This window comes from Schistocerca serialis, chromosome 2 (assembly GCF_023864345.2).
Source record: "Schistocerca serialis cubense isolate TAMUIC-IGC-003099 chromosome 2, iqSchSeri2.2, whole genome shotgun sequence".
Taxonomy (NCBI): domain Eukaryota; kingdom Metazoa; phylum Arthropoda; class Insecta; order Orthoptera; family Acrididae; genus Schistocerca; species Schistocerca serialis.
Window position 1 is genome coordinate 1,101,363,432 of NC_064639.1, and position 19,740 is coordinate 1,101,383,171.

Here is a 19,740-nt window from a genome sequence, read left to right on the forward strand (position 1 = left end):
AGTCCATGGCTACGACCTAGCAAGGCGCCATTAGCCGTATCTGAAGAGAGTCTTATTTGTACTATCAAGAGCGATGTACCACAAGGATAGAATAAAGCTAAGTATTCGAGGAGCTGCATACTTTTCTTATTAGAATTCAATACTTATCCTGTTCCAGACTTGACGCCAGTCGCCGTGTGTGTACGCGTGCCTTTCGGCTCCCTTCTCAGTGTGGCGTAGCTAGCTTGTTACGCCACAACACAACTAAATCAGTGCAATATTTTGGCCAAAATCGGCGTTTTTACGAAACAATTAAAGCGCTAGATGTTAGACTCAGGAAGGTGAAAATCCGTATGTAGCCTCTATTTGTTATAAAAGCATTAACTATGTGACTCTGTTAAGTTACCTCTAATAGTTTTAATGTTTTTTACTACAAACCAAGTTTGGAACAAAAACTACCCTATTCCTATTACATCAAGTGTCATTTCTAATCTTTACTGAACTTTCTAATTAAAGCACTCGGTTACATTAAGGAAATAATACATTTGTGCCAAGTTTCAAGACTTTAGTGTAAATTACAATCAATACAACGACACTTCACAAATCATGTTCTACTGTTGCTTCCGATCTAGAAATTCTAGCCGGCAAAGTTTAAATGCAGTGGAGCAGAAACCTTTTCAGTAACTGAAGCCACCTTAACTTCATTCATATAAAAATTACGAAGATTGTAAATTTTAACACAACAGAGTTAGTAAATAATACGTGTCCGAAAAGCGGCCATTTATATACTGCGACATGTGTCAACAGCGGCTGACAGCAGATTTTCCGTTCGGCTGTCCGCTGCGCCACATATAAATAGAGCCAGAGAGGCAGTGGGGAAGACACTTCGCACCAAGCTATCAATCTGTCCCCGTCAGTCAAACTCCGGCTCACGCTCTGCCTCGGATGACGTCACAGCCAGCCTGCTACAAAACGCGTTTACGGTAAAGTAGGAAGTGAAACCGTGAGAACTGTACACCGTCGTGGATCCCTTACATTTCTCGGAAGTAACTGTTTGTGTGCCGCCCGTAATGTTGACAAAAACCGCGTGGCCAGTGGTGAGATTATTTTCCACTTTTGTGGCAAGCAATTAACTTGGATGATTAGAAATCAGGGCGATATACCATTTTACTTGGAACTCATGGTAGAGGTCGCCTTTGCTAATAGTGCAGTTTATGATAGGGAAATTATTATTATTATCAGGAAAAATATTATGTTTGCTTGTGTGAAATTCTACTGAATATATTAATCAATTAGAACTCAAAGCTTTTATTTATAGTCATAATTCCTGATCCCACTGAGTAAATAGCTAGTAGGAACATTTTCGTACTGTAAGCACAAGAAGAATGTGAACTTTCAGACTGGAAATTATCGTCAGTATGTTCTCCATCGCTGTTTGGCTAACAGCAAAAATATTTTTCTGGTTCCTGTAAAAACGGCAAAGAAGATTGGTTTAACCCGACACTTCACACAGTCAACATCGTCAAAAGCTTTCTCTAATGCTTCAAGTGCTGTAAACGTAGATTTGGCTTTCCTTAATCTCTAAGATTGGTCGGAGGGTCAGTGTTGACTCGCATGTTCCAACATTTCTCCGGAACATCAGCCACAGAAACGCCGGCTGCTACTAGTTTTTATATTCTTTTGTAAGTAATTTGTGTTAGTTTTCGCAGCCATGACTCGTTAAACTCATACCTCGGTAATATTCACACCTGTCAGCACCTGCCATTTTTGGATTTGAAATTCTTACAGTCTTCTTGATGTGCGGAGGTATTTCTCCTGTATCACACACCCTGCCCACCAGGGTGAACAGTTTTGTCATATACAAAGGATTTCAGGAGTTCTGAGAATATGTAATGTACTCCAGTGGTGTTGCTTCCACTTAGGCCTTTTCATACTGTGTCAGATTCTACTTGATCCTCTGCTGCTTTCACTACTGTAACTCTCAAAGGTGCCCATTCGTCTCCTACAGTATTTCTTTCTCCTCTTTCGTCAATCTTTGCCAAATGGTTGTAATGGGAGACCATTTTCTAACATAACCTTTTTTTTGTGAGTAGCCGATACCAGCATTAATCCCGAATGTGGTATAGGTTAACATTCTCGGCTGTTTCACTAAAAGAATTTCATTTGATTTTGTATACAATGTATTACATTTTAGCCTAAAATGTGTAAAAAGGAATTTAGTTGTTATAATCGATTCAGCTAAAGTTATTCTTCTTTTAAAAGTATTTGCAATTACGAAATATCTGCCATATTTAAAATTCATATTATTAATTTCACAATCTATCATTGATTATTAAATTTATTTATAGATTCATTTACAGAATAATGATGTGGCTTAGTAAATATTCTTCTTTTGTCAATGAAGTATGTAAACTCTGTTGCATTGCAAAATCTTTGGAATATTGTGAGTACCGCAGAATGTAGCGAGTAGTGGGCAAACATCTGATTTAATCAGACGTGTTTTTGATTGCGTCACTAATAATGTAATTTGTGGTGTGATAGAAGTGGAAACTGTAAAGACTGTGTAATACTGAAAAATGAGACATAGAATAAAATTCAATAATAGTACTATCAAATTATTCAGTTATTTACTCATCAGGAACCAACAACTTTAAATCAAAATTTCAACCGCGAGAATGTACCCCTAGACGCAATAGCTGGAGCCAACAACAAGAGATAATGAAGATAAGTAAAACGTTTGTCTTTAGTATATCTAACGCCTCTCCAAGCTTCCGAAACTAATGAAGATACAAAGAAAAATTTAATAGAGACGTGTGGGAGGGTAAGATTACACGGTCCCTCTGAAACACTCAACAGCCTTTGATTCTTTCAGCTTATCCAGTTCCGGCTTCTATGGTTTTTTCCTTTTCTTCAGTTTTAATTTCGTAAATAATAAATTACGGTCAGAGTTCACACCTGCTCCTGAAAATGCCTTACAGTTTAAAATCTGGTTCTAAAATCTTGTATTAATTATCATTCCATTGGCTGTAAATTAGCGATGATTAAATTATGTTTTATGCCGGGTCCTCTTTCATTCCTGTCCCCCAGCCATATTCACCTACAATTTTTCCTTAACTTTCTTTTCTTCTATCACAATGCCCCATCACAAACTAAATTTTCTTTTCCCTTAATTATATGAGTAGTTTCTTTTGTCTCACCATAAGTTTTCTTCATCCTCTTCATCATCCGCAGAACTAGTTGACACATAAACCTCTATAACTGATGTGGATACTGGCTTCATGTCTGTTTTATATATTTATTTACCTGTCTCGTTCCGCAGGACCAAATTGAGGAGCAAATCTCCAAGGCCATAAAACATGTCAGTACACGAAATTACAACATAAAAGTAATAACAGATAAGATAAAACGTTTATGAACCCAAAAAAGTGAAGCCATAAGTTTATGTAAAAGCAGTCAACAATATAACATAAGAATCAGCTTAATTTTGCAAGGAACTGCTCAACAGAATAGAAAGAGTGACCCATGAGAAAACTCTTCAGTTTCGATTTGAAAGCGCGGGGCTTTCTGTTAAGATTTTTTTAATTATACTGAAAAAGGATGCAGCAGTAATTGCACACACTTCTGTACAAGAGTTACGGTAGTACGATCCAAATACAGATTGGTTTCTACCGAGTATCTAACTGAATGAAAGCTGCTAATTCTTGGAAATAAGCTGATATTTTTAACAAGACTAGCGAACAGGGGTCGAAAAGTGGTTCATGGACTTACACCAAATATTGTCCGAACAGCCCCTTTCTTTTAGGATGGGAAGAGTTAATTACAATACCATACAACATAAGCGAATGAAAATAAGCAAAGTATACTAATTTTTGTGTCGAACGATCATTTACTGCAGATACCCTCCGAATAGTAAAAATGACAGTATTAAGTCTGTCCTGAACGTGGACTTTCCACGATAGTTTAATATCTATCTGAAAAGCTAGAAATTTGAACCGTTCATTTTCACTAATCATATGCCCATTCTGTGGAATTGATTTGTGTATTGAAAACCGTAAAAAGTGAGTCTTCCTGTGATTTAGAGTTAGTTTATTTTCTACAGGCCATGAACTTATGTCATGAACTGCACTATTTGCATCAGAGCCAATGTTGCACACAACATCCTGTACTACCAAACCAGTGTCATCAGCAAAGAGAAATATTTTGGAATTACCCGTAGTACTAGAGGGCATATCATTTACATAAATAAGGAACAGGAGTGGACCCAATTCCGATCCCTGGGGCACTTCCCCCCCCCCCCCCCACGCCGTTTCATCCAACCCCACAAAAATCCCACGTCACAGCCATTGTCAACGTTGTGAATAATGACCTTTTGCTGTCTGTTGCTGAAGTAAGAGGTGGACCAATTGTGAGCTTCTCCCCGTGTTCCGTTATTCCGTAATGACCCAACTTCTGGAGCAATATTTTGTGATCAACACAATGAAACGCCTCAGTTAAATTAGAAAATATGCCTAGCGTTCGAAACCTTTTTTTAATCCATCCAGTAGCTAATGAAAAAAGGGAATATAGCGTTTTCAGCTGTTAAACGACTTTTAAAGCCGAACTGTAGAGTTGATAACAAATCATGTGATATAAAATGATTAATTATCATTACATACATAGCCTTTTTAATAACCTTAGCAAACACTGATGGCATAGAAATAGGCCTAAAATTGTCTGCATTATCCCTTTCTCCCTTTTTATATACCAGATTTACTACTGGGTACTTTAACCGTTCAGGAAACTGACCATTCTTAAAGGAAAAATTACAAATACGGCTATGCACGGGGCTACCATGTGCAGCACAGTACTTTAATATTCTGATAGGCACTCCATCATATCCATGAGAGTTCTTAGTCTTCAGTGAATTCATTATTGACTCAATTTCCATTTTGTCAATATCTTGGCTACGATATTGCGCTCACTGTAACTTGCCTGCCTTTCTTTTCTGTCTTTTTTCTTTTTTTCCCGTGATGACGATACGCTCCTGGTTAGTCTCCCCCCCGTAGATCCGTATGAACCAAGAGGATGAGAATGTCGTCGTCATTTAATCGTACAGAAGGGCTGCATGTCCTCAGGAAAAATAACATTTCTAGTTTCGCCTTGCTTTCAGCTGTTCGCAGTACCAACAGAGCAAGACCAGACCAGATCAGTCAATCATCCTCACTGTTGCCCGGCAACTGCTGAAAAGATTGATGTCCCTTTTCATGAACCAAAGGTTCGTGTGGGCTCTCAACAGATACCCCTCCATTGTAGTTGCGCCTATTATACGGCTACATTTTTCAGTGAAGCAAGGTCAATGGTTCGTGAAATCAGTGATTGAACTATTTGGAATATTTCAGGACAGACAGAGAAAATACGGCACATTGTGTGTAATAGTGTTTGAAGACTATATCTGAAGTGCATTACAGCAGTTCTCCCTGTTCTGTAGCTGAAGCTAGTTCTATGATAGTAACGAACCGTGGTCTTCATTTACAAAGCAATTTACAGCGCAATTTTTATTTTACGAGAACTGCTCAGAACCGTTTTTATCTGGAATTTGCGGAAACCCAGAGAGAAATGCAACTGTAGATTTCGTGCAGTCAGAACGTTAACGACAACGCAGTGAGATCATTATTTGGTTGCGTGAATAAAATAAATCATTGCACTCTAAAAGACGGCAGGCACTCCGACCTCTTCATACGCTTATTAAGGACCATCAAACCAGCCCATCTCGCATTTTTAAAATTTGATTTTGCATACATGCAGATTAATGTGACTTCGCCACCGTATTACATTGTCATGCAACGTAGGTAATTGGCTGCTATGTGCCAGCATGTGCATGATTGGGATGCATGCATATCATCATTCTGTTCATTTCAGTTGGAAATGAGTGGGAACTTTTTGGCTGGGAGGAGGTCAATTTGGCAGTAGCAGTGAACGATTGGATGGTGGTTGGGGGGAGGGGGGATATACAGTAGCTGGGAATTGCAGACAGTCTCTCTAACCGCCCGTGGCTGGCGGCTTTCTCTTTTGAAGTCGGATCTCAGAGGCCAGAGTGACAGACACTAGCTATTTTTATATTTATTTATTTATTTATTATTTATTTATGCATTTATTTTACCTGGCAAGATTAGGGCCTTTAGGCCCTCTCTTACACCTAACCAGGCATAGATTCAACAAATTTCAGTTTCTACAGAACATTAAGGACATATAACATGTCATACAGTATTAATGTTAAAGAAAAAAATAGAGATTATAAAAGTAGTACAATGATAATTATAACAATCAAAAAATAATTATAACAATCAAGAATAATAACAATAATAATAATAGTAATGACTATGTATATGAAAGTAAACATATTTTTCTTTTATGAATGTCAGTCCTATTGCTAGTTGGGAATTTTCTCGTTATTTTCTTGCAGCTTGTGAGTTATTCTCATCAAGCAGAGACATAAGACGATAGAATGGGGTGAAAGAGATATAGAAGAGGTAGATAGGTTAGAGGGAGAGAAATAGAATGGTAAAATTCGAAGGTATGATGGAGAGGAGAAAGAAAGAGATGAGAGGGGCACAACAATGGTGGCTATACCGTCCCTAATATGTAAGTCTTGAGTTTCCTCTTGAATGTTGAGTGGTTCTGGATAAGACGCAGTTCACAGGGGAGCGCGTTCCATAGTCGTATGGCTGAGATGGAGAATGACACAGAGAAAGATTTTGTGTTATGTAAAGGTACAGCCAAGATGATAGACGTATCCGATCTGGTAATGCGGTTGTGGAATGATGATAGGCGTTTAATGTGAGAAGATAAGTATTGGGGGCACCAGTGGCTAAGAAATCGATGAAGCAAGCAAATCGTGTGGAGATCGCGTGCCTTATGTGGGCGTATCCAACCTAGCTGGGAGTATGAAGGACTGATATGATCATACAACCGTATATTTCACACGTATCTAACGCAAGCATTCATCACTAGCTCGAGGCATCTCGAATTTTCACTATTTGTGCCGTGTTGAAGTACATCACAGTAGTAAAGATTAGGCAAGACTAGTGTTTGGACTAATTTTTGTTTAACATGGGTTGGAAATATTTTTCTAAATTTATGAATTGCATGTCGGGAGGAGAGCGATTTCCGGCAAGCTGTGGCTGTTTGTTCTTCCCAGTTTAGGTGCTCATCCTGGATTATTCCAAGATCTTTTACTGTTTTTTGGTATGGTAGTTGGGTACCATTGAGGAGTATTTGAGTGACTGTTTCGTGAAAGTACCGGCTGATTAACTTTGGATGAGATATAAGTATGACCTGGGATTTCTTGGGGTTTAGTTTCAGACCTAGGTTCTGTGCCCATCTAGAAACAGAGCAAAGATCTGCGTTCATACTCGCTACTGCGACAGCAATGTTCTTGGGGCTTGCACTTATGTACAGTTGGATGTCGTCGCCATATAGATGGTAGTTGCAGGAGTGAATCACTGAAGAAATATCATTAATATGCAGTGAGAAGAGTAATGGACCAAGGACGGAGCCTTGGGGAACTCCAGGGCGCACGTTTTTCCCTGATGACTTCTCCGACCCACAAATGACTTGTTGACTTCTGTTTTTGAGGTAGCTGTCGAACCAGTGTATTGCGCTGTTTGAGAAATTCAGCTGCTTCATTTTAATTAGTAATATATCAGAGTCAACTGTATCAAAAGCCTTGCTAAAGTCAAGCAGTGTTAGGATGGTAGCTTCACGTCTGTCCATAGCATGTTTAATGTCATCAGTTACTTTGATTAATGCAGTTGCTGTACTACGGTGCTTTCGAAAGCCTGACTGATATTTGTCATGGATGTTATGAGTTTTGAGGTAATCCGTCAGCGGTTCATGGACGATGTATTCTAGGGCATTAGATATTGCAGGTAGTATGCTGATCGGCCTGTAGTCACCTGGCGACTTAGGGTTGTCAGTCTTGGGTATAGGTTGAATTAAACTTTGCTTCCACTCAGTAGGATATGTACTACAGACAAGAGACAGGTTGAAGATGTCTGTGATAACTGGAGTAATAGTGTCTACGACGTTCTTAATCATGCCAATGCTCACTCCATCATTTCCTACTGCCTCGGAAGAAATTCTCATAATTGCCTTGTGTACTGTGCCAGTAGTGACATGTTTTAGGAAAAACTTGTCTCTCGAGAGATTGATATCTTGGTACTGGTAATTTGTCGCTGCGTGGCAGTTTACAGCTGGTGAGGAGAAACCGTTTAATTCTTCTGCAGACGCTTGATAAACAGCGTCAGATCTTCGCTTCCCTATACCGAAACTGCGCAGCTTTTTCCACAGTGTAGCAGGTTTTGATATGTCGCATACGACAGAGAGGACATGTCTGATTTTGGCATTCCTCACTCTTTGCTTGGTTCTATTTCGGAGTTTCCCTATAAGCTTCGTACGCCTCGGGATTTGGGTTACGCTCGAAGGCCCTATGTGCAGCATCACGTTTAATCATTAACTGGCGTAATGCAGTGGTGAGCCACGGAGCGGGAGCTCTCTTTACCTTGACTGTGCGTTGAGAAGCATGTTTATCATACAGTGCAATAATTTTGCGACATAATTCCCGAATTTTTCCGTCTAAAGTCGGTTCATTGCTTATATCATGCCAAGGGATATCTGAGCAATCCTTTTGAAGAGCGTCATGGTTAACATTTTTTAGGTTTCTGTACGTTACCAGGTGAGATTTTTCTTTGGTAGTATGCACTGAGTAATTTAAGAAAATCACGTCATGAGCAGAGAGTCCTAGAGCGGATGTCTGATTTGCGTGAATTATTTTATCTGGTAGCATTGTTGCTATTATATCTGTGAGTGTATGGCTGTGTGGCATGTGATGAGTTGGGTCCAGCGGTGTTAAACTCATATCATTGGAATGGAACAGTCTCCTTAGTTTTTCTGCAGGGGGAGATTTTAACTGTAAGTCGATGTTTGTGTCGCTCATAAAGATTATGTGTTCATACAGTGTCACGAGCGAGGACAGGGCAGACTGAAGGGAGGACATCGCACCGACGTTTGGGGGTTTATAGATTACTCCAATTAGCAGTTTCTGATTTGATGTATTTATTTCGAAAAACAAGAACTCTGCTTCTCCTTCGCCCTTTGCATCCGATGTGCGTAGTATAGTAGGTCTCAGATCAGAGCGAACATAGGCACCCACACCACCCCCGCGTCGTGTTTCACGATCTGCCCTCAGGAGAGAGTAACCAGTGATTCGGATAGCGTCGGAAGAAATGTTTGGTTTCAACCAAGTTTCAGAGATGAGGATAATATGGAACAGCGATTGGCAGAACAGGTCACAGAACTCGTCGAAGTGAGCCGTTAGCGACTGAGCGTTCGCGTGGGCCACAAAGAGCCCGCCGCCGGAACCGGTCCGTCCCATTGTGGCCGCCTGTAGGACCGAGCGCGCTCCGTTTACCTGCTGGCCGGAAGAGGGACAAAAGCTGGATTTCGCGGGGGAAGACATATTTACAGGTGTGTCCAAGGTCGTGACTGACTCAAGCGTCTGTGGGCTAAAGGTGAAAGATTTGCTGGAGGTATCGGAGACGGGAGCGAAAAGAAAGATGGAAAGTGGCAGTAGTGGTTACGGAAAAGATAATAGTAGTAGTAGTGGTAGTGACGAGGATGAAAATAACAGATATAGAAAGGCGGTTTTAAGGAGATTCCTGTTAATGGAGAATGTTAATTCCCGTTTGACTGACAATATGAATATACATGAGCACTTATGATAGGCAAATAAAGAAGCAGTATTTATGTGAAACAATTGACTGATTTTAAATAGAGTACTTATGGTACTTATAGAAATAACGAAGCAATATTTACGTAAAAAAATGAAAAGAAAGAATAAAAATTAACTTATGTTAGACAGAGTATAATATGAGACTTCCTCTCGCGCGAGATTTCGCTCAGTCTTTCAGTTCGGACATGTTCGTCACCATTTTCCTCCCTCCTTCCGTCTTGACTACGATCCTGCCATCCTGGGTCCATACATTTTGAAGGCCGAACTGTGTGATCGCAGTGTTCAAAACTTTTAGTCTTTCTCGCGTCAGATCTTCCCTCAGGGTAACCCCACTCTTGGCGAGTTTTCTTTTCTGAGCAAACACTTCAGCTCTTTTCCGGTATGACACAAATTTAATTATTATGGGCCTGGGTTTAATGGCACCTGGTATCCTGCGCCCAACACGGTGCCTTCTGTCAATATCGGCCACGTCGATCTGCACGCCAAGTTTCTCACGCACGAGGCTATCGGCCAGGTCGTCAGTGTTTTCACGATCGTTTTCAGCTACCCCGAACAAGCGCAAGCTGTTCCTTCGCCGATACTGCTCGATTTCATCGGTGGCCGCAGACTGTTTAGCTTCTAGGTCGGCGGCTTTTTTCTCTTGTGCGGCCAGGGACTTTTTAAGAGACTGGGTTTCGGTGCTGTTGCGCCCGACAGACTCTTGCAGTTTGTCCATGACCGCGGCCGTCACAGAGTCCGTGATGGACTGCACGATTACGTCTAGCGTGTCTTTACTGTGCAGCGCCGCACTCACCTGGGACCGGACGAGCTCCCCGATGTCGGGAAGCGAGGCCTCACCTGCCGCCGGAGACCGGGCGCCCGCGCTGCCTGCGCCTCTGTAGCCCCGCCTGCTGCCGCTTACTCGTGCTCTTCCCATTTTCACTCACTTATCACTTATCACTTGTGGTAATCAACGGAGAACAACACACCACGTCAAGTAACACTTGTTTAGTCGGATGCACACGTTGTGGACTGCCGCACTTCTCTGTAACACCTTCAATGAGCGGAAAAACTCGCGAGCCAAAGAAACGCGCGTCACTCAGTGGCCGCCATCTTACGCTTATAGTGGCTGGATCAGTTTTCTCGTGAAAGCCTCAAGCCTTGGGTGGAAACGCACCAGCTCGGTGCCACGGCTGTGATTTTGTTTGGGACGTGTTGGAGAAATGGCCGTCGAGCTCCAGGGGATAGGCAATAAAATGGTACCAGATGAGGTACCCCAATTATCATATTTCATTGGCGCCCGCCGCCAGAAAGCTTTCATGACAAACTACTAGTGGAGGCTATGATAGGCAGCTCGACTATTAAGTCAGCACACGTTTGCAGTCACTGTCTAGAATTGGCCGATAGAAATGGTATTGGCGCCAAGCTTGACAGAGTGAAGTAGTGGAGTCACACGAATGTGTTGTAAGGCCACAACCGGTGAAAGCTTTGTTTATCGGCGACGATTGGCCGATTTCTGACGCAAGCGGAGCGGTCACCCTGTGGACGCAGGAAAAATTTGAGGAGTAGGTTCCAAACCGCTGCACGAGTAGGTCACGTACTTTGCCGCCGCCCTTGTCGCAGCTAATTTCATTCGCAGTTGTACTTGTCTGGCCACCTAGACAAACACATGGTTTTTTTGCCCCCTCGCATTCGGTCGGTCTCCAAGCAGACTGGGAGTCGCAGCTATCATCAGTAAGCCGACTTGCGCCTTAGTTTCGGTAATACACGCAGCTCTGTCCTGTATGGTTTCAGTTGATTTTTCAGTCCAGGAAATTCGAACTGAGGTTTCTCAGCGGCGGTATCCGTAGATCCACTTTGCCCCCTTAGGTGACATCGTGGTACTGCATCCGATTATCTGCTTGTTTTTGCTGTTATACATTTCACCTGTTTTCTTTGCTCCCCCTTTTCATAAAAGAGAAGCACACAAGAATCCATGCAGTGTCATTTGTACTAGATTCTTGCGAATACCTCTATCAAGTGGAAACTATTTACATGTTTGGTTTACGTTGATACACATGATAGTTTCTTGAACAATTCTTGATCAATTTTGTGATCAATTTAAAGATGCAAATCTTCAGGACGGTATTTATCTGTTAAGCAGTCAACAGAATCCTTTTTTTTGGATGGGAATTTTGATTAATTAATTTAATGAATAAATTATTGACAGGCTAGCCATCCCAAGTAGGATTTATGTTAGCGTTGTTATAAGATTACGTTATACACAAGTAGTGGAACAGAATTTTTTTTGTCCCAAAGTACCGTTAGCCAAGATGGAGGCAATGACATCACCTGATGATGTCATCAACTGATGTCAGCTGATGACGTAATCCAATATGGCGGCTGTCATTCTTCAACTAATCTCAACAGATAATGCAAGTATCGTTATCCAAGACACCTGGAAAGTGCCCTGCCCCACTGCCCTACCCCCTGGCAGGAAGTTTGAATTTTGCAGCGAAGATAGGTCAATTAACCTAAGCAAATGGTGGGAAAGAAAGGGCAGTTTGGCTACCTCCACTAACCTAACTCACCCGACCGCCAACTCTTCATGGGAACTGGAGGGTAAAAGGACTCAACCTGCGCTGAACAGAACTCTTTATTTTCAGTCTTCATTTAAACAATTAGAGGCAGTAACTCCATCCACTGTGTCAACTACGAGGTCCAGAGTCCGACTGATCTAGAACACAGTACTGCCACCTGAGGGCGCTGTCATCCATTCCGTCATGTAATCCAAGATGGTGGTCTGAGGTGGGGGAAAATGACAGGAAACAGTGTGTTCGCGAGAAGGTCTGGGCCTAGCACACAGTTCCGCCACCAGAAGGCCCTGTCGTCCCTTCCATGACGTAATCCAAGATGGCAGTCTGGTGGTAGAAAAGAAGGGTCTCATAATAGGAAATTCAAGAGATTATTGTTTATTTATAAAAAAAATTTGTTTGTGGGGATTGGATTTATCTTGCTCATCATCCTCTGTTGTTTGGAAACATGCAGGTCTTGTAAGAAGTAATTGCATGGAGCAAACATGATGCGTAACATAGTGTTTGGCTCTGTGCTCTGGGTGTCTTAACCTAATGTATGGCCTTTTGTCAGCACTTAACCTATCGTTCTGTTAGGTGGTTACCCCTGTCAACCCCATTGCCTTTACTACTGTACCGTCTTTGATACTAAATTAAGTAATTATTTATGTCCTCCCACCATTTTCTAGGGCAATGGGCTTGCCACATTGGATACACCGTTCACATCACATCACTGAAACTAAGTGCTGTCAGGTGTGGCCATCACTTGAATGGGTGACCATCTGGGCCGCCATGCGCTGTTGCCGTTTTTCGGTGTCCCCTAAGCCTAATGATGCCAATTCAGGAGCTACTCTACCGAATAGTAGCGGCTCCGGTCACAGAAAACCATCGTAACAACTGGGAGAGCAGTGTGCTGACCACACGCCTCTCTATCCACATCCTCAGCCGAGAATGACATGGAGGTCGGATGGTCCCGATGGGCCCCTTGTGGCCTGAAGACAGAGTGCTTTTCCTACCATTTTCTGGTACACTCTTCGAATTTGACATGCTATTGAACGCCATTTCTGGTGCAGTCTTCTTTGTCACCCACCCCCTTAAACTATTGCACAGTGATTTACATAAAAATTATGCAAATTAATCTAGTATTCCGCAATTTAGCTGCTGTTCTGCTTCATGTCACCCACCCACACATGCCCTCCCTTAAGTATTGTGCCACTAACACCACGTTGATATAAAAAGCTTAATTTTTCCATGTATGGGGTAGCTCTTTTTAATTCACAGCATCCTATTGGTTGGTGAAATCGATGGAATTCAGTTTAAACAAAAGATTGCTAATTAAAAAAACATCCCTTCACCCGATGCCACCGCCACCCCTGCCGCCGTCACCGCCACTGTAGCTGCTGCCCTTAGCCCTGCCCTTATCCCTGACCCTTCCCCGGCTGTTGATGCCACAGTATCACTCTGACGTCATGGGCCAACATCCCTCAGGCTAGCAGGTTAGGGCAGCAGCAACCAGGCTGCTCACAGCAGCCTAATTCCGCATTGTCTCCTCTTCTGTCATCACGCCCTCGCCAATCACATGAGGTATAGCACATACCCCTGTCTACCTTGACAATGAACTGCAAGGTGCACTCACACCGATCCCACATGTGTAACACCTCTGGGCAGCATGTGCGTTTACCATTGCTGAAATGATACCTGTAAATACTGACATCACAAATCACTCTATATAAATCTGTTCCACAATAGCACAGGCTGCTTTCTGCATAGTGATCCTAACGGGACATATGAGCTGCATCCACCCATGCTTACCTGCCCCAGTGAGATTGACACATCGCTGTGAAACGTCCCCATGGCGACTCACCATCTAAAGGGTTCTTCATTTTATACTTACGTCACATGGCTGTGTAAAATAAGAGCCAAGTCGACCTCTCGTAAATTGTATAGTGTCCCAGAAATAGTTATCGGTTACGTTTGTAGAAGCTTTTATGATGTCTCAGCTTGTCTGCATGGAAATTCTTACCCTAACACAAAATATTTACGGATATATCGCGGAATAACGCCAAATGCATTCCTCCTGATGGTCGTAATGTGGCACCCCATCCATCACATCTTACCCTTCCTGCTTTCAAAATACACAAACATTTTCATCACTATGGAGGGACTCTTATATCCCAGTACAAAGGGTGTCTTTTGAACAAATGGGGGATTGTGAGTGGCTCTTATCGAATTTACTCGTTAAATTACTGATGCTGCTCGTGTGGAAGCACTGTCCGCCTTCTTTTTTTTCTTTCTGCAGACAGGACTTTCAGCTGCAATAAACTATTTTATACAGATAGCCATATTGCAACCACAATTAAACCTTGCAAAGTGCCATACATATCGTCAAATATGAAAAGACTCTTACTCAATTACACTGCTATCTGACTGAGGACAGGAGCTTGAATATTAGAGTGTGAAACCGATCTCCAACCCAGCAATATAACACCACATACCGTGTGGATGTAGTAAACATGCAATTTGCATTCTGCATCATTCAAAATCACCCCTTTTAGATGATTTGTATATGTATTGTGAAGGCAGACAACATAAGTACGTGAACTGTAGTTAACATGTGGCACTAGATGTTTCCCACGAGATCAGGTGGCCATCCAATCCAAACATGTGACCAGAGAGCCCTCAGTTGATCGAAGTCACTTTCAGAACTGTCATGCAAAGACTGACCCGTTTCCCCCTCGGCACAAACGTGTTACTGTTTCTGGTCTGGATCTGCTTGCTTACTCGCTTTTCTACACACATCTCCAGACTCTGTGAGTACAAGAACATATCTAATATTGTATGGTCTGCTAGAATATCATACCATTCTCAAGGTAATTCTCTATATCAAACACATATCAATATCTTCCAAATAACTTCCGGGAATTCAGCCAGGTAAGTTATTTGAAAGTTGTATACGCCAGCAGAAACTCAGGTCTCACATATCAATATCACTTACACAGCATTATCACTTGCGTTATATGATTCCCAAGATACAAACTGGAAATTATTTCTCTAGAAACCCAAAACTTTAGCCAGGTGGAGCATGCCATAAACCATAGAGTAACTACAAACTTATCCTCTACGCTAAGTCATTTACATGAAAAACTTGACAAAAGAAAAATAGAGTAAAGTGATATTTTCACTAGCTAATACCGTTATCCAAGATGTAACAGATTCCAAACCATCCCTATTAATTTACATGGTCAAATAACCTGTTTCTCATTTCTAGAGTACCAGCAAACGTGCCTTCCACCTGCTAGATCAATACACCACAATCGATGTTCTCTCAACTAAATTAAGACGCGAAATGTGAATAAGCAGTCAACTGAACAATTTAATTGGGCTGGAATAATGGCCCACTACAAACTCACGTCCATATTGAATCTTCCCAAATTTCTACGCAATCATGAAAGCTGCCCAACACATACTAAGTATTAGTTCGCTTTGAGTCTTCTAGGGAACTACACGGTTATGTCAGCTACATTCCTACACTCCAACAGACCTTTCCATTCAGACAGCTCCTACCGTTCATGGGAAACGTGAATCATTCCCATCACCGGCGCTGCATGCCAAGCTCACATAGGCAGAATCATCCTATAAAACTGGTCACATATATGTTTTATCATTGTACTTACAATTAAATGTAATGATCGCAATCTCAAAAAAATGGCTCTGAGCACTATGGGACTTAACATCTGTGGTCATCAGTCCCATAGAACTTTGAACTACTTAACCCTAACTAACCTAAGGACATCACACACATCCATGCCCGAGACAGGATTCGAACCTGCGACCGTAGCGGTTACGCAGTTCCAGACTGAAGCACCTGGAACCACACAGCCACACCGGCCAGCTCATGATCTCAATTGAATGACATTCGACATTGAGTGCAGAATGGGAAATACACCGTGCTTACTGCTGTCACTCTGGAAATAGAAATATCTGTACCATTCTTATGATCTGACATACTCTTCCCTTTGGTGTCACAGTATTCCATGTCAAATCTATACCTACCTTTGTACATGACTGAACACAGACACATCTTTATAAGCCTGAGACCCAAGGAAAACCTATCACACATCCCCTACTACTAAGTATAATACCTCATCAATAACTGATTGCCGGTGATATGAAATAATACTGTTGAAAATCAAGTATTAGTGGGAGTGGTACCACTGTGTCTTAGAAAGACACAATATATCCTTGAATTCCATAATATGGGACGCTAGCTTTCCACCACCAGACTGTCATCTTGGATTATGCCAGAGAAGGGACGACAGCGCCCCATGGTGGTGGTACTGATTACTAGGTCTGGACCTTGTAGCGAACGCCATGTTTCTCGCCATTTTCCCACACCCGAGACCGTCATCTTGGATTACATTACAGAATGGATGACAGTGCCCTCTGGTGGCAGTACTGTGTACTAGGTCAGTTGGACCTCCTGGTTAACACACTGGATGGAGGTACTGCCACTAATTGTTTAAATAAAGACTGAAAATAAAGACTCATGTCCAGCAGAGGCTGAGTCCTTTTCCACTCCAGTTCCTAGGAAGATATGGTGGTCGGGTGACTTAGGTTAGTGGAGGTAGCCCAACTGCCCTTTCGTTCCCACCATTTTCTTAGGTTAGTAGACATAGCCCAATTGACCTATCTTCGCTGCAGAATTCAAACTTCCGGTCAGGTGGGCCTGGCCAGGGTGCGTGGCAGGGGGATGTGGCACTTTCCTGCCTTTTGGATAGTGCTGACATCAGTTGTTGACGTCATCAACCGACCTCAAGGCCGCCATCTTGAATGACGAAATAGCTGACGTCTGTTTATGACGTCATAGCTGACGTCACGGCTGCAGTCTCGTATTATGGTACTTTGGGACAGAATGAAGTCTGTCCCAGCACTTACACATTGTGCATACTCAATATAAACCCACTTGGGTGTGATTTGCATAACATCTTGATTCTGTCCCGTAATTTGCACGATAACAAATACGTCGCTAATTTCCAACTCGTAAGAAAATGGGAATATTAAACCTCCAAAGCCTAAGGTCTCGGCTGAGCCAAAGATTTTAGTAATTTCAGAAGTGCTCTGAACCAGGAGTGTGTGAGCAAAGAGACAGATTGAGAGCATTCGCCAATCGCTGTCCCATGCCACAAGTTTTAGTCAGGACTTCTACAGGGCCGAAGTATTGTGGTGTATGGTCACCACCTTCGAAGAACGTCGAGCAACAGTGCCCACAGACTGTCCCACCTTCAGACAGGTTAGCATTTTATTGACAAGTTGCCCAATATGTATTTTTGGGATTGATTAATAGTGAAAAATAACTCGTCATGATACATCCATAACCTGGTGCAATGGAACACAGGTGTCTGTTTTAAGGATGTCATGTCATCTGACTTGCGAGGGCACATACACCCAACAAAATAGACACAGACTAAATAATCCCACAAGCAGAAAATAAAATAAATAAGTAAGTATGCGTAAAGGCATAATATGAAAATTTTTCTTTAAATAACGTTGATGCTTCACTTAAATCTTGAACAAATGACGTGAAATTCTATACATTACTGCTCTCGTACATTATTATTGCAGACACATTACATATATTTTCTGGTCCTAAGTGTTAGCAGTATTATATTGATAAAAGAATTGTAAGCGTCAGCCCCTGCGTCACAACTGTTTACACGGAGATGCAAGCATTTGCATACAGAGAGCACCTGAAAAGCACCTGAATCGGATACACCATGTGTTTCATTGAATGGATACAGTTAATGTCAGGTACTCAAATTTGTTGAAAACAAGAGCGTCACACTGAGGAATAATCATGCAGACGCGAATCACTAGTGTGTGTGTGTGTGTGTGTGTGTGTGTGTGTTTTTGTGTGTGTGTGCGCGCGCGCGCGCGCGCGCCTCGTCAACTCTGCTCGTTCCCTCGCCTAACTGAGACGCTTTAGAATGAGGAACGGACTGCTAATTGTAGAGTTAGTCTCTGCGAGGATGTCTCCGTGGGGGCAAATGGGACAGGAATGGTGGGGGGATGACATTAACAAGTTGTTGCAACACAATGAATCCACTAAGTCAATTCATTACCGAATGTCGCGAGGCGACCGGAAATTAAGGGACCGCTTTATTTACTCTTGCCTCTCACAGGCGAACTGGTCGACAGCACGACGCTGTAAGCTTTGCCCTCACATCCAGCGACGGGGAACCATGCTTCAGAGAACTCCGTAAAGCGGAAGAGTTCCGTGAACTACTCTCATATTCCCTGGGATGCAGCTACTCCTAAAATGTCAATAGTGATAAGTTTATACTTGCAGCTTTATTGAAAACACCGTCGTATTATGAAGAAAAAATGTTGAGACAGTCATTATAACTGCAGCGATTAACATGCAGAATGTTTACAATGCAGAAACCGCTACTTATTAGTGCTCTGCTCTGAGGTGAGTTACTCAGTTAATGCATCTCAACGTTAATAGACGGTTACTTAATAAATTTCGATGATTAGATCCGCTCGCAATCCCCTTCTTACAAAGACTGCAATACCTTTGTCCATGACATATGAAAATACATGGTAAGCCTGTTATCTTTTTGCTTTCGGGCCTTTTCTCCTCCACAGTCGCAGTTATGCAAATAACACAGGTGATAAAGAGCTTGGAAGTATGAGACCAGCCATTCAACATACTTTGCACAACACCTCCTAGAGGCAAACCACAACAGAAAAAGATATGAATGTTAGCAGACTCAGAAACTAAAACCATCAACACTAAAGGAAAGGTAATCACAGCGAAGAAACACATGGCAAACGACCAAACTAACATCAGCAACCAAACGTTACAAGTAACTTGTGTGGTAGATTCATAACAACGCCTCTAGACACCACGAGATTAGTGTCACCTAAAATAGCCAAAAAAATCATTCACCACAGTATCATAGTGAATAAGGTTCAACAAAGTAATAACATGCGTGCAGAAGTTAGGCTGTATATCTCCCCTCCACACATAAACGAGGAAGCAAAGAAAAAAATTAAATAAATAAAAAATTGCCTTCGGAGACACACACACGCACACACACACACACACACACACACACACACACACACACACACACACACACGCATACAGAGAGAGAGAGAGAGAGAGAAGGAGGGAGGGGGGGGGGGAGGCAGTGATAGTGGACTCTTCCACAACGCCGAACACGTCTCGCAACACCAATACAAACTAAACAGGATGTACATTATCAAATGGCTTACATAGACAGTGTCAGTGAGATGCAATGTTCTAAAAATTGAGTACCCCTGCGTGGACGATCATTAGGAATACTTTATTAAGCAAAAATGCGTATATTTAGTATTAATACTGTAAAACATAAGATCTTGGCAAATCAGATTGTTGCAGTGACCACTGAAGATGTTTTAAAATAAAGCGAAACGCAT